At 47.2% G+C, this 14,948-nt stretch overlaps 1 long non-coding RNA gene across 1 annotated transcript; it reads left to right on the top strand.

The window, feature by feature from the left end:
- Positions 1 to 2,179: 2,179 nt before the first annotated feature.
- LOC308200734 lies at positions 2,180 to 14,622 on the top strand. Its single transcript, XR_013955760.1, has 2 exons — positions 2,180 to 6,525; positions 7,048 to 14,622. It is a non-coding gene; the product is annotated as an uncharacterized lncRNA (long non-coding RNA).
- Positions 14,623 to 14,948: the final 326 nt, after the last annotated feature.

Here is a 14,948-nt window from a genome sequence, read left to right as displayed (position 1 = left end):
AGTGAACACCAGGCTGTGATGACCTGCCTTTACAGTGGTTTCTAAAGGTTTCTCAGGCAGCTGAATGCAAGTTAGTGCAGCCATAAAGGTCTTTTAATTTAATAATAGGGACTGGACCAAGCTGTGCTTGGTCTCCAGGTCAAAGGAAATATACGCGTGACTTAAGCCTCTTTACTTAAGGTCTTGGCTCAATGCTGGACAGTGGAAGGTCTAGAGCTTTGGGTTTTTTTAATGCTTATTTATTTAACCCCAATGAATGTAAATTGGATAAAGGTCCAAGAGGTCACAATAAACACCTCCATAGACTTTTAGGGTATCCTCTTGCAAAGACTAACCTCAGGAAATTTTCTGTTTCTAAGAGAAATGCTATGTACAGTTTGCAAATATAAGCCTCGCTTTTCCAAAATATCTCCAGATCGTCTTTGAGCTTCCCATTTTATTCTGGAATACTGTTTTTGCCACATTTGAAGTTCATTTTGACCTCCTCACCAGGAATGGCTGTGCTAGGACGAATTAACCTCCAGTCAGTCAAAGCTCTTTGATAAATAGAGCAGCAGCAGTTGGAGCAGGGAGCATTGGTTTCTGCATAGACAGAGACTTGGGGTTTTTAACTTGAGACTGGCACTAGGTTAGTCCTATAGGCTGAGCTCCAAAACTGTGCCACTCATGAACCGTAGCACGGTAAATCAGGGTATCACTTCCAAGCATGCTCCTGATCCAGGCTAAAACTCAGATGTAAATTAGCATTTTAGGAGGAGAGGATCAAACTACCCAGTTCTGAAATGGGAGTGTTGCATACTTGACCGTCACGGTGAGGAGCTCCAAAGCAGAGCTGGTTCTGTTTTGCTGAGTCCATCAGCGTGCCCAGAGCTTCAGCTTTCTTTTATGTGACGGTCTCTCCCTGGCTGTGGGAGGAGTCCTGAAAATGAGACGTGGGGCTGTACTTCAGGCAACAACCCTGGAAGCAACAGTTCTGCTCTTGTTTGTCTGCGTGAAGTACAAACTCTACAGCATACTGAGAACCATCTCACCTACATCCTACTGGAAGCCACATCCCGTTGGTTTCGGGTGAGGCATCCCTGAGCTCAGGCCACTGTCTGCTCCCGTTTTAACACCTTATAAACAAATTGAAACCTCCTTGCAGCTCAGGAACAAAGGAGGCATGTGAAAGAACTGCAGTTTCATAAACTGTTGAGTGGGAGTTGGAGCTATTATAGAACATCCCGTTCCAAAAGGAAACAAATGACAGTCTGACGCTGCCGGGGAATAGTGACGTATGTGGCCGTGGTGTGAGTCAGTCCATGCGAGATTCAGATACGGACCTAGGGGGAAAACATTTGTGGCAGCAGAGCCAATCACATGCTCATAGATGGAATTACCTCAGCTCATTTTTCATTTGGGTATTAATATATTTGCTGCACTTCTTGAGCAAAAGGCAAATAGCAGCACAGACAAAAAGGCACGTGTAGGGGCCGTTCTATCTGTCTCTTCTTGCAGCCTCCTGCTTCCCACCCACACTCCTGCACAGACAGATAATGTATCATGAGCCTTTTGGTATATCACTGTTTTGTTCAGAAAAATGGAATGTGTTGTTGTTGTTGTTATTTGTATTCTCTGGAATCCCAGAGCATTCCCATTGCAAAGGCACAGGCCCATGAATGGAACAACTAAGTGAATTACTGGGGAAACATTTTGTTTATCTCCAAAGTGGTGTCTTGCTTTTTAATAACTTACAGCTCAGTTGAATGCTTGTGTTCATTTAAAAATGAAAACTGAAGCCTAAGGATCCTTTTAAGGCCCTAAAGGAGTCTGTAGAGCTAATTCTCTGGTATGTGGGGGATGTGTAACGATGCATAAATTGTGAAATGAATTGGCTGTTTACTGGAAAGTTACAGTGATCTCGTGGATAATGTCAGTCTGAGATAAGAACCCCTCAAGAAACCTTGAGGACAAGGAGGCTTTAGTAGTAATACTACCTTGAGGTGTTCCCATCCCTGACGTTTTTCCCATCATTTTGCCCCAGCACAGCCCTCTTCCAGTTGTGCTCAAATAGCTCTTCATGTGACTCTGCAGCAAACCATATCAGGAACTGATGGAAATTAAAAACCGTGACAAAACACCCTGTAAAATAGGAAGGATCTTGTTTTCTTTCTTTCTCTCTCTGCCCCCCCCCCCCCCCCCCCCCAATTCATTTCATTTAGCTCAGTTCCCTGACCAGCATGGCCCCAAGGAACAACTGCCCAGGCCAACTGCTGAAAGGCCCAAATGTTTTGTGGCAGAGAGAGGGGAAACGCTGGCTGGGGCTGATGGTGGGAACTCCGTGACAGTGCTGCCACCAAAATCTGCAAATCGGTAAACCGTAGCGGGTGAAACGTTACTTCATTCAGCAGCAAAACAGAACAGCTGCTTTGTGTTTCCAGAAAGAACAAATAAGGGGGATGTTGTTTGGCCACAGATTGTGTCTTTGCCAGGGTTGGAGGACACAGTGGGGGAAGGATTTGGGTTCAGGCAAGTGAAGTCTCGTGAACAAAAAAGGCCTCAGAAAGCCACAGCAGCCATCAGGTATTTCCCAGCTCCGGTGCTGGAATCTCAAAAACGTATTTTACCTTTTCATGGAGGTTCAGTCAAATCTAAAGCAGAACTGCAGGTTGGAGTTGTATTCTAACCCACAAACAGGACCAAAAAAGTGGGCCCAGATCAGCATTTCAGAACAAAAGCAGAACTCTCCTCACAGGAACTGAGAACTTTGGTTTGTGCCTCTCTATCTGTAATTGCCTCATTGCCTGACTTATGTTTTAAAGCAATGTTAGACTGAAGGAGCTCACCCAGCACCCTTCAACACCAGACGTGGAGAAGGCTTTGTTGATGTAGCTCGAAGCAAGTCCATGGGTGGGCAAACCACTCTGGGCCAGCTCTGATGTCAGAAGCAAATGGGTAAAAAAAATGCCTTATTACAAATTTTGTCTGTAGCAAAGATCTGTCAGAGCAGGGTGGCTGCTTCTGCAGCTGAGGCCTGAAGCCTGTGCAGCTCATATCTCCCCGAAACGGCAAGCCCAGAGCCGGAGCAGGCTCCCCAGCTCATCATTATCTGCAGCATCCTTCCTTCCCCCTCCTCTGCCCTGGCATGGGCACCCTCCCCTCTTATCACTGAGGTGGCAATATTTTGTTTGCACAGCTGACAGCTCTTGAACTGCCTCTGTGTGACCGTCAAGGTCACAAAGTCATTTGATCCCTTGACCGAAATACCTGTAGTAGCCTCTGGTCAGAGCTATACGATGCACTGCTGCTGGCGTAGCTTGCGACGCGGAAGGGCTAGTTTTCTGGCGGCACTACAAAGCAGCTTTCCTGGAAAAGGGAATGGTTTGCCAGTATTGCAGAACGGTAATTTCATGCCCATAAAGAGCTCTTTATTGTAGTCTTGAAATCCAGCCGCGCCCTCTCTGTCCTGGCCTCAGGTGTCGTGCCAGCCCCATGGAAGGACGAGGTGTCAGCAGCGTGTGCCGCCGCCGCGGGCCGCCTGCCTCAGGCAGCGGGCAAGGTCTTCGTGTGCCTCAGCCCTGGGGAGGCCCGGAGAGGGGCTGCCTGCTAGCAGGTGTGAAAACCAGCCCCGCTGCGGCTGCTCCTCCTGCAGCTCGCTTTCCATCAACTCCTCACCCTCCCTGCCGAGCGGTCCCGGCCCTCGTACACGGCACAAAGCTCCAAACAACCCCCGGCGTGCTGGGCCCCGCCGAGGGGCTGATGTCACCATCCCACAGCCTGCTGGCATGAGTCACGCCGGGCTGCCGCCGGGCACGGGGGAACACAGAGGGCTCTTCATGGGCCCCGAGAAGGCAGGAGCCGCGTGGGAGGGCGTTGCTGCAGGAGGGGATGAGGCAAAGGTGCCGAAATGACCCTGGGTGCTGGGGAGGGGGGGGGGGGGCGCACCTCGGCCCCCGGCACCCAGGGTTGGAAGGAGGTCACCTCCTGTTTGGATTTCTTCCCTTGGGTTGTTTTGGACAATTCTGCACTTGTTTCAAGAAAGGATCGGGGTGGGGTAGGAATGGTTTTATTTTAGAGGAGTTCCCTGTGACTTGAGCTGCCTGAATTAGTCAGGAGCAGGGGAGGGTAGTACGTGTCCAGAAACGGTGCATAGGCAGGGAGCCCAGGCTCCCTGACAGCACGAACAGCCGTGGCTGAGGCACGTCGCAGCGTTAAGGCACCTTTCTGGGGTGTCCCGCTGCCCCTAGCCTGTGGATGGCTGTTTTATGTCAGCGAAGTGTTGCAGCATTGATGGGCACCAGGGTGTTTTTAGCAAGGACAAGGTGACGCAAATTACACAAGTGAGCGCAAGTAGAGTCGAAGCTGCTGTCACCAGGGAAGGGAGGCATCTCCCAGTGCCTGCCAGCAGTGCTAAGATGGAGGGGCTGGGGGATGCTCGGGGTCTGCGTGCGGCACTGATACTGACTGCCTCCTGGGGAGGGGGCTCTCGGCACCGCTTCTCTGTCTGCAAAGTCCAGTTCCTAAAAGCGATGGCACCTGTGACATGCTGACATGAATAGTAGTTTCTGAGCATTTCCAAAAACCTCTGAGCTTGCCTAAGAAAAAGCATCAAGTACTGATGATGATAGAGTGTATTATATCTAATTATATGAACCCTGGAATCGGCTATTTCCCCTTTCTTCCATCATTCTGATATAATTGGAAGCAGGAAGACACTCACAAAAGAAATACTGTTTCTGTGAGCCAATCCAACCCATTTTTGCAGATTTTTGCTGAAGGTTCAGAACCAGCAAATTGAAATAATCCTACAGACTTTGGCTTGCTTACATAAAGTCCTAACTGGCCACTGCAACTGATTTTTCTAAATGGTTCTTTTATGTCCGCAAGGAAACAAACAAAACCTCCAGATTTAAATATCACTGAACTGTAGGACTTCGGAAATCCAGATTCAGCTGTGGATCAGCTGTAGAGCATGAAGTTAAGATTTTATGTGAGCGCAAATGCTGGGAATCGGGATGAATAGCAAACATGCAAATGCAGTATTTAATTAGGAGTCACATGGAATCAAAACAGACAGCTAGTTACATTAAGAGAGAAGCAGACAGAAGCACTGAGCATGTTTTCCTATAGATGTGAGGTCACACTTGAATAAGTTGATATGGCTGTCAGGATTTTATGAAAATGCTCACAAATTGCCAAGTTTCATGAATTTTCTCATGACCAGAGATCCACGCTGTGTTTACTATTTGCTATTCACTACTGTCACTCTCCACTAATACAGGCAGGAAAACAACGTCAGGTGACTGGTGCGATCGAACACCTAATGAATAGCCAGCGCTGAATAGTGGGAGCAAAGGGACGCTGAAAGCCTTAGAGTTAGAAAGTGATGGGCCATGATTTTTTGCGGATAACAACTGAAGTTTGAAAAATACCAACTTTGGTTTTTGAATGATTCGCTAACTAAGATAGGGATGTGTGCTAAATTTGCAATTAATATTATTTTAAAGAATAGATCAAACAGCTCTAGCAGATTTCCTCTAACTGACAAGTTCCATTAAACAAGAAAGCTCATTCTTAGTAGGAGATTTTAATATAACACTGAGAACAGAGAACAAAACAATGAATGGAAACATATCAGCAGTCAATTTCCTGCGTATTCAAGCCTGCATTATACTTTGTTCTTTGCTACAGCCACAGCTCTGTAATTATCAAGCGTATTCATGGGACTTTTTCCTATTGACACTCAGCATGAGTGTGGCTGGAAAGAGATTAAGCTTTTGTGGCAGCCATTTGAATTTGTCTAACTAAAAACAACCTGCAAGGCTGTGGGGAACTGTGTGTCTCGGGGGATTTGTGATGGTCTGCAGAACCTATGGGTCACAGGTTCAAACCGTGCGCGTTGGTAGCGCTGGGCTTGTAGCTCCATAACGACTGCTCGTCTGCTAGCTGTGGGTGGTGCTTGCTGCCTGGCCTGCCACGGTCACGAAGCTAGGACCGATGATGGGGCAGATGCTTGAAGTTGTTTCTCTGTTGTATGACAGACGGACTTGTTGGGCAATGGACGGGATTGCTGGGCAAACCACTGCCCATCACCTTTTCCTTGGAAAAGGAGCTTTGTTGTGCCGGGACTTCATCTAGCAGTTCCCATAGACAAAAGAGCCGCTTCTCAACTAACACAAGGTCACAGCAGGCCAGGTTATCCCTTACCATACAGTCAGTGGAGGTTTTTTTTTTTTTTTTTTTGCTATTAACCATTGGCTTCGTGTTTTTCACGCGCCCTGTGGCTGGGAATCCCCTGCAGCAGAGGAAATGAGCTTTCTGAGAACTGGCCTCTGGATAGCTTTCCGTGCAGGCTTGCCTCTCCTCGCAGACAGTGCACAGAGAAGGCGATGGGGAGTCGGGAGCAGGGCCTGGGGTCTGCTGGTGATGGCTGTGAGGAAGGCCTAGGGGTAGGCATGGAGCGATCCTGCAGAGCTGCAGGAGAGCAAGCTGGCAGCTGGGAGCACCTCCAGCCTGAGGATGTCCAGAAGGTTCACATTTACTCAGGTAAACAGATTTCATGTGTGCTAACATGGCATTTTCTTTCCGTAGCTGGACGGTGTTGTGCCCGTGGACAGTGCTGTGCCCATGCACAGCTCCACCATGCAGGCAGGAGACATTTCTACCAGGCATTTCTGCATCTCTTTGCCATGCAGTGCAAGTATGGGTGGAAATTCAGCTGCTCAGCATGCAGCGCCTGTTCATTCCTCAGAATTGAGCGCACACCATGTCTTTTTACACAGTTCTCTGTTTCTGTGTAAACAACCATTTTAGCCAAAGATGGAAAACCAAAATCCTGTTTACTTAGGCTCTCTCACAGTCCCAAAGAGCAGGAGCGTTAGTGTTGGTGTACTGGCCCCGCTCCAACTCAGGTAATTGCCGTGCATTCTGCCCTACTTACACACCCCCTGTAGTTTCAATTAGAGCAATTGTTTTCATTTTTCTTTCCTGCCCTGTCAAGTATTAATACAGTTGCTGTTAAGCTGCTCGTGTGGTCCCTTGCTTAGGTGTTGTGTTTCCATGGTAAAGGCAGGCATCCTTGTATGTATACCTGGACCGACCCCTCACTGGCAGAGCCTAATGTAATGCTGTAGTGGAGCTGTGCTGATCTGCGCTGCGTGAAGGTATGGCCTTCCTGCATAGAAAGCCACATTCTTCTTTCTATGTAAATGCTCTATATGTACATGTATGATTTATTTATTTTTATTTTTCTACTCACTCTTCAGCTAGGTTTGCAAATAACCTGAGGTTCGTAGAGTCGTTTACACTTATGGTCACGGCGGTAGTGTGTAGAGAATACAGCATGCAACTCTTGTATGTGCTGCTCTCCAGCTGTTCAAGAAATGGATCTATAGGGATATCTGAGCTCTTTCACTTTTGGATGTAGTCTGGTAGAGTTCACAACGTGTGATGCTTTATGTTGTGAATTGCTGGAAAATGTGTTCTCTGGAAAAAAAAAAAACAAGTTTACTAAGAGAATGATACACATGGAAGGATGCCTGAAAGCTCTGCAGCTACAGGAGATTACATGTTTGCAGCTTAAGCTACCTGGTGTATTGAGTATTAATGTTCAGAGCTGGGGTCTGCAGCACTCACTATGCTGTTTATCTTATCAAGAGAGCCTTCCTTTCATCTGGTAAAGAACATGGCTTGAAATGGCATGTATTTGTGCTGGTGGGCTATGTGACACACATTGGAGTGAGTTTTGCCGTCTGATTCTCCAGTCTGTCACGTGGCCCATCAGATGGGCATCACCATCACATGCACGTGCTGAATGGATTGATGTTTGGGTGCGTGGAGCCTTGCGTAGCTCGTGGCTCTGGCTGCTCAGCTGCTTAAGGCAGTGGTAGCTGGAGTCACGGAGACCTTTTCAGGGACTTCTCTGAACAGTAGGCCCACATGCAGAGATACAAGTAGTCCGTCTGTGATTTTCTTCCTAAAATGAGCACACTTTACACTTCCCTGTGCTCCTGTTGGACAGTTTTCTGAAATGCACAAAATGCATTTGTGGCTCAGTTCTCAGCAACAAAAAGAAACTGGGACCAGATTTTTTTGGGGAATATCTGGTTAATTCACATAGAATGCCTACCCATATGTGTCTGGCACTGTATAAGACACTGTGATATACTACAGGGCCTCCCTCTGTCCCACATAAGCTCCATCCTCCTGTAGGTCTTGCACTTTACCTGCCAGCCACATGCAGGTGTCTCAGGTGGCCACAGTTATTTAAAATAGCTCTAGGTGTCTGTATATAGACATGTCAAGTCCACCCACTGTTGAAGTGATTCAGCTGAACAAATACTGATAAAGTTCGCCTTTAAAATGAGATGTTGGTAAACTCAAAGATCCTTTGTAAAATGAGTCGCATTTTCATTCCAGAGTAAAGCTAAGGCTGCACCCCCAGCACTGATGGGAGATGGGCTGGCACCTTCGCTCACAGCTGAACCTTCTCCTGGTTGGAGAAACCTTTGAATGGGACGGACGGATACCTGAGTCTGCCAGATGTGGTTGGCACATAGCACAGGTGGCATCATGCTATAGGCAGCACTGAGGCAGATGTGTTTTAGATTGTTGTACATCCTGCCCTGGATGCTGTTCTCAAAGTGGTACAAGCTACAGTAATGCAATTCCCACTGACCCTCTTTATTAAGGTGGCCAGACATCTGGTCCAGCGTGACTTGCTGTGTGTATGGAAGTGGTACAAGCGGTCCCTGTATACCTCCTGGACCCATGGCAAGTGCAGGTCAGCCGAGCTCAGGGGTCAGAGACCAACCTGTGTCTCATTTTAGTTGAACTCCAAATTGTCTTGATTTCAGATAAGCCATCCTGACTTCACCTGTTCTCTCACAATGCTGGTTTTTTTCATAATAATGCCTTTTTATCCACATGGGGGAACATTTTGTCTCTTTAACACCTTCCCCAGGTTTCTGAATTTCTAAAGTGAAGGTGGCACTGTAGGTTCAGAACAGCAGGCAGCGTGACCCCAGAGCTGACTGCTGCTCTCCCTGATGCAGTAGCTGTTTGCAGAGTCAGTGCAATTCTTTATATACAATTCCCCCCCCCCATCCCCCCCATGCTAATCGAAAGGGTTCAGTTGTTTTTCCAAAGCAGCCTGTGTCAGCTGTCACGCACACGCACACACGCACAAAAGCACCATCTTTTATACCCACAGCCATGAGTGGCAGGTCACAGGTTCCCTGCAGAAGTGACGGGGAAGGTAAACAGCTCAGAGTGCACCGTGTTTACCATTTGCCATTCCACAGCACAGCAAAAGCTGTCCCCAGCCTTCCCTGCTCTCATGCAGCAAATCACATACTGCTTTGTAAATAGCAGTTAATAAAAACAAACCAAATGATCATTCCTTACTGGGCTTATATTACAGCCCGCCCAGGGCCTTTCCCTTGCTTGAAAGGCCTGTAGGAATTCACCCATTGTGAGCTAAATCAGGGGCAGTTTTAACTCTTGGGCTCGGTTTGAAAACAGATCAACTCTGAAGGAATACACCTTTAGCACTGTGCTAAAAGAAAAGTTCCAGGGAGACCGACGCACAAAACACCTGAAGGTTTTATTTGTGCTCTTCTGTATGAAGGTAGTTATTATCCTACCAATTGTTTGCGTAGCCACTGTTTACACAAGCAAAAGATGGCACAGAGCAGCACGCACCAGCAGTCTGTGTCTTCTGCTGTGGCCCCGCAGTGCTGAAAGCAAGGTTGGGGAGCCTGGGCCCTACCTGAGTGCCCGGCGGTGGCTCACGCTGCGCTGAGGAGGGGTGAGATGGGCCACCTGCAATGGAGAAGAGCACCGGGGACATGCCGCATTGAAATGGCCGCCCCTGTGGCATCAGGGACCAGGTGAGGACGGCAGGCAGGCACCCTCCACGTGGCATCGCCGTCTCCCCAGCCATGCCCGGAGGAGGGCCGTGTTTTGCTGCCTGACACCGGAGGCAGCTGCGGGCTCGCAGGGGCTTCTTCAGGCCACAGCCCAGGAGCAGTAAGAGCAGCAGCACCCATCGCTGCCTGACGCTCTCGTCTCATGTTTGCAAAGGGTGTAATTGCTGTATCCCGCCCAGCTTTTGTGCAGGCCTTAGAGTAGAGCAAGCAGATGGAAATCGGGTTTAAGCTACCCTCAACCTCCTTGAAATCACTCTTCAGAGAATTATTTACCAGGTAGCGGGTAACGCGCTCAGGACCATAACGAATTAAAAGATTGCTGACAAAGCCCTGACCCCAGCCGTGCACAGAGGGAAAAGGGACTGTTCTGAAATCAGTCTGATGGCTAACCAGTTGCCAAGGTAGAGGTTTTAACAGAATGGATGAGACCGTCCCTTCTTAACTCAAATCCTGCCGGCCACATTTCACACCATCTGGAGTTTGTGCAGAGCCTGGTTTGGGAAGCCAGCCAATAAAGAATTACAATAATCTAATCTTGCCACGATAAAAGTGTGAATAACCATTTCAGAGTCTGCCTGGAAAATTACCACAACCTGTCAATGCGCCTTAGGTGGTGGCGAGAGAGGATCTGATGACACACTGAAAAGCGCTTCTTAGAAGATAAACAGGAATTGGCTCGTACCAGCCACTGAACTGAAAACAGGCAGGTTTTCATCAGCCCAAACAAAAGGCAGAAGGAGAACATAATTGCTGGGCTTGGGAGAGGTAACAGCCCCCATCTATGCTGAGCCCCACAGACACCAAGGCACTCAGCACTTTCGGGGAGGGCCAGCTATGTTTTTGCAGCAATTGCTCTAGAGCCGCGGTACCAGTTAAGCCTCTGCAGCAGTCTCTGCTGGAAACCTTTGGTTTCACACTTTTAATTGTTCCTCAGATGGGATGAGAGTTGGTCTGGCCTCTGTTTTCCAGCCTTGTGGTGTTCCTAGTGGCAGATTTTTTCTCCTGCCATGAAAAAGGATTGCCACATCATTTTCCCCATATTGTTTGCATTTGGTGAAATGGATGATTTCACTGTGACAGCCACTAAAATTTTATATGACATCTTTGGGGACTCATTGGCACCTGGGAGGTGAGACATTTGTTTTAGTGTTGTTTGTGGCTTGAACTAAATTTGATTCTTAGCATCACCTTAGAAAGAATCCCGCAACTCACTAATGTGAGCATGTGCTTCGCCACCTCTGAATCTCTCCTTGCACTCTGCTTTATCTTTGCTCAGTCTGGTACATCAGAGATGCTTTCTGTTTCCATCATGTCTCCTCTGTCAGTCTGGCTGCTATAGAAAATCAAGGATAACTGCGGAAACCTGTGTCAAACTGCCTGAATAAGAAATCTGCACTTCACAATGCTTACAGAAAAATTTTACCTCGTTTTCCAAGGGATCTTCCCAGAATAGACACCATTTGAGGCAAAAAGGAGAGACTCTCACTGACACACAGGAGCCTTTATACTGCTCTGCAGCACAGAAGAACGATGTTCTGAGACCCTTTTACACCAACCTACAGGTCAAAAAGTGGTCAGCAACCTGCCCAAACATCCAGTTATCAAAAGCTCCATCGCTAAGAAAGTGTTTCATTTTATTTTTAATTCCCCAGCAGCCCACAGCTGCTGCTGGATACTTACTGTAAAAGGGTCCCAAAGCAGGGCTCACCGTTCGTCTCTGTTTAGGTTAAGGGTTTTTCCCTGTTGTTACTGGCATTGAGCTGCATGGATTTTTCCAAGGCAGGTTGCTCTGCACACATGGAGAAATGATGCAAACTGTGGACTAACGGAGAGACTTAGACCCTCTAAGCACAGGAAAGGGACCATGTGGGGGTAAATCACTCAGTTCCAGCCCACGTAACCAGAGGCCTGGTTTTTGCTTTCTGCCTGAATTTGGTGTTTCAGCTGCCTGGAAACTGCTGTGGGGTGAGGTACAAGGACACTGATAGGAGTAAATTACTGACCTCAATGATTTAAGAATTATTCTGCACCTCTCCCATTTTTACTTCCATTCCCATGGCCTATCAGAGCCGTCTTTTAGGCAGTAAGTTTGCTAGGGCAGGGACTCAACTTTTACAAACCTCACTGTCTGGTTCAAACCAGAACTAACTCCACTTTTTCTAGTTCAGATCAGCAGAATTACATCCCTAAATCACGGGGAATCGGGATGAGAATAGCCCCTGTAGCATGCACTCTCTGCAGTACCTCACACAAAGACAAGAGTTATAAAATAATTCAGTTTCCCATAGTGTTTATCATCATCATGTACTGAAGGGCTGATCGTTTAAATTGATTTTAAAACATGGCCTTCAGAGGACACAGCCCCAGAATTACTGGCCAAGGCTCTTAAAAAATGTCATCGTTTGATACCCAAAAGCCCAGAGGCAAACTGCTTGGTGTCTTTATGTAAGAGTGTGCAGAGCAACCACCATCGTTTAAATCACCCATCTTGGATTGCTCAGTGCATCAGAAAAGGGCAGTTTACATGCATTGCCTGGAGATAGAAGATGAGCCCTGATGCGCCATTCAAAACCATTGGTCTGGCCTTTCTGGACCCAGCTGTAGGCAAGAGCTGGGGTGAAACATGTCGTGGGAAGGCAGATAACACAAACATGAAAGCAGCACAAAATATGAGAGCCTATAAATAGCAGGAAATAAAGAACAATACTGTGATAAAATCCATAAGACAATAAAGACCAATGTGGCAGAGACTGTTTCCCCCCCACCCTTCTCCAGAGTTTCTCTTATTTCCCAAAGCTGCACAGATCATCTGGCTGCTGTGTGGTGAAGTCCCGTCGGTTAAGCACCATCTCAAGGGCTTGAAGCCTTACACAAAATATTTCAAAATGCTGTTTCTTTTTCTTTCTTGATGTCCTGCCATGGCTATTGTGGTATTTTAAACCATTCCCAACTCACCAGCTCGTCAGAGCAAGGAGAAAAGAGGGAAGAGGAAGGGAGAAAAAAAGTCTTATGGAGATTTAGAGTCATTAACAGCCTTTATAGGGTTTCAGACATTTTTGTGGTAATTCTTTGGAAAGGACATGTCCATGATGAGCTGGGGTTTATTTTGCCACTGGCATAAGAAGTGAGACTGTTTCCAAGAAAATGTTTGCTGTTTACCAAGAAGAGGGCAAACGTAACTAGAAAATGGCAATGGATGTGAATTAGGAACCTGGTTTAAAGTTAGGGTAATTACCAGCTCCAGACCTGGTCCCTTTGAACTGGATTGAGAACCAAACAAGTCTCTGGCATCTACTCTGTGGAGGTAATCTATGGCTGCGCAGTGGTCACTGCAAAGCTCCCTCCCTTCTCTGGCAGCAGCAACTGAGGGCGGTTAATTATCCTGAGAGATATCCATCACAGAGGAACATGTCCTGTCAGGAGGTAACTGCTCTGTGGGCCTAAAATATCATGAGAACAGCTCACAATTACACGTCTTGCTGTTGTGGAGCGTAAACAGCTCTGGGGATGAGATTTTGCTGCGTATTTCTATAGGGCGCTCCAATTTCTGTATTAAATCTTCCAACGGTGTAGCACTACCTTATGTGGAAGGAGCTAGGGTGATTCATGGCAGTGGAGTATTGAGGCCTTGCAGTAGGAAACGAGAGGATTATATTGGCCTCAGAGTTCATGTCAGAGCTGGGACTGGAGCTCAGGAGTTACTGGACAGGCCTCTAAATTGCTTTTGTTAGCTTAAAAGAGGGAGTTGGACTGAGGAAAACCTCCAAGAATATCCGCTTTAATGGCAAATCCACTCATTTTTTTTCCATGACTGGTTATAAGATGCCTGCCTGCTAATGAACACGGCTTTTTGTGCTCAAATAATGGAGTTGCTCCCTCCTGGCCCACCCAATCCTCTTACGGGATCCCACGAGGGAGACACAAGGACAAGGTCAGGGGTGATGCAAGAAAGAAGTATGTTATGAAGGTGAGTGAGATCACAGAGATCAGAAATGATCAGAAATGATCTCAGGTTCACAGAGATCAGAAATGACAGCAAGGTCTGAGCAGGTCTACCTGAAAGGTTGACTGACCATCACCAGGGCTATGGCATGCTTCATTGCGAGGCATGGCTAACAAATGGGGATCCGTGTCCCTCTGTAGCTGGGGGCTGGATTCCTGCAGCCCTCCTGACACTGGAGGACAGGCAGGAAGGCGTCCACAGGAGTGTGTCCTGTGTTATGCTCTTCAGCTTTGTCCCCTCGTTCTCTGTTACGTTGTTTTCAACTGTTTTGTGGAGGCAGACAGCCTTGGAGGATCTCCTTTCAATCCCATGAGTTGCTTCTTCCTCCCAAGGCAGTATTTTGATCCTAACTAATGTTTACAGTTTTCTCCTGTAGGGTAGTGGGGCAGATATTTCTGTTCCACTTCTTATTTTTGGGCAGATAAAATTTTGAGCAGGGAAATAAAGCTGATCATCTAATTCATGTCTTCTGACTCTGACTCAGTGCTTTAACTCATGACAACCCTCTCTCCAGGACTACTGCAATGTTTGTAAGGGGTCTTGGTGTCTAGACATTTGACTTCATCTGATTTATGAAATTTTGCTTGTTCTGCCTTTCTTGATCATTAGCCCATAAAGCAGCTTGAGTGCTTTTCTGTATCCCACACTTCTTTCTGCCTTTTTTTTTTTTTTAATGTTTCCAGAAGGACTTGTTCCTTAGAACAGATGAACCACATACTGAGAAAATGAACAGGCCAGATTGTCTAGTGCTCAGCACCCACCATTGAGGACAGATTTTCCGGAGAGCTCAGTTTCCAAGAGGCATCTAAATAAGTGACAGATACTAAAAAGTGGAAATGTGCCCACTTATTTTGGTGCTCAACTAGTGCTAGAGCTGCTTCAAAAAACTTGCTCTCCTATGGCTGTTCCCCTTTCGCTTACCCTACAAGACTTCCAAATTCCCTTCTTATGTACCCTGTTTATGTCCTCCTTTCATGCTTACCCTCCCGGCATGCTCCATTCCAGAGGTCTGGGCTGTCCTCCTCCTGCTTGCTGCC

The sequence above is a fragment of the Anser brachyrhynchus genome (genome assembly GCF_964034855.1).
Source record: "Anser brachyrhynchus genome assembly, chromosome: 10".
Lineage (NCBI taxonomy): Eukaryota > Metazoa > Chordata > Aves > Anseriformes > Anatidae > Anser > Anser brachyrhynchus.
This window is presented reverse-complemented; position numbering and strand designations above follow the sequence as displayed.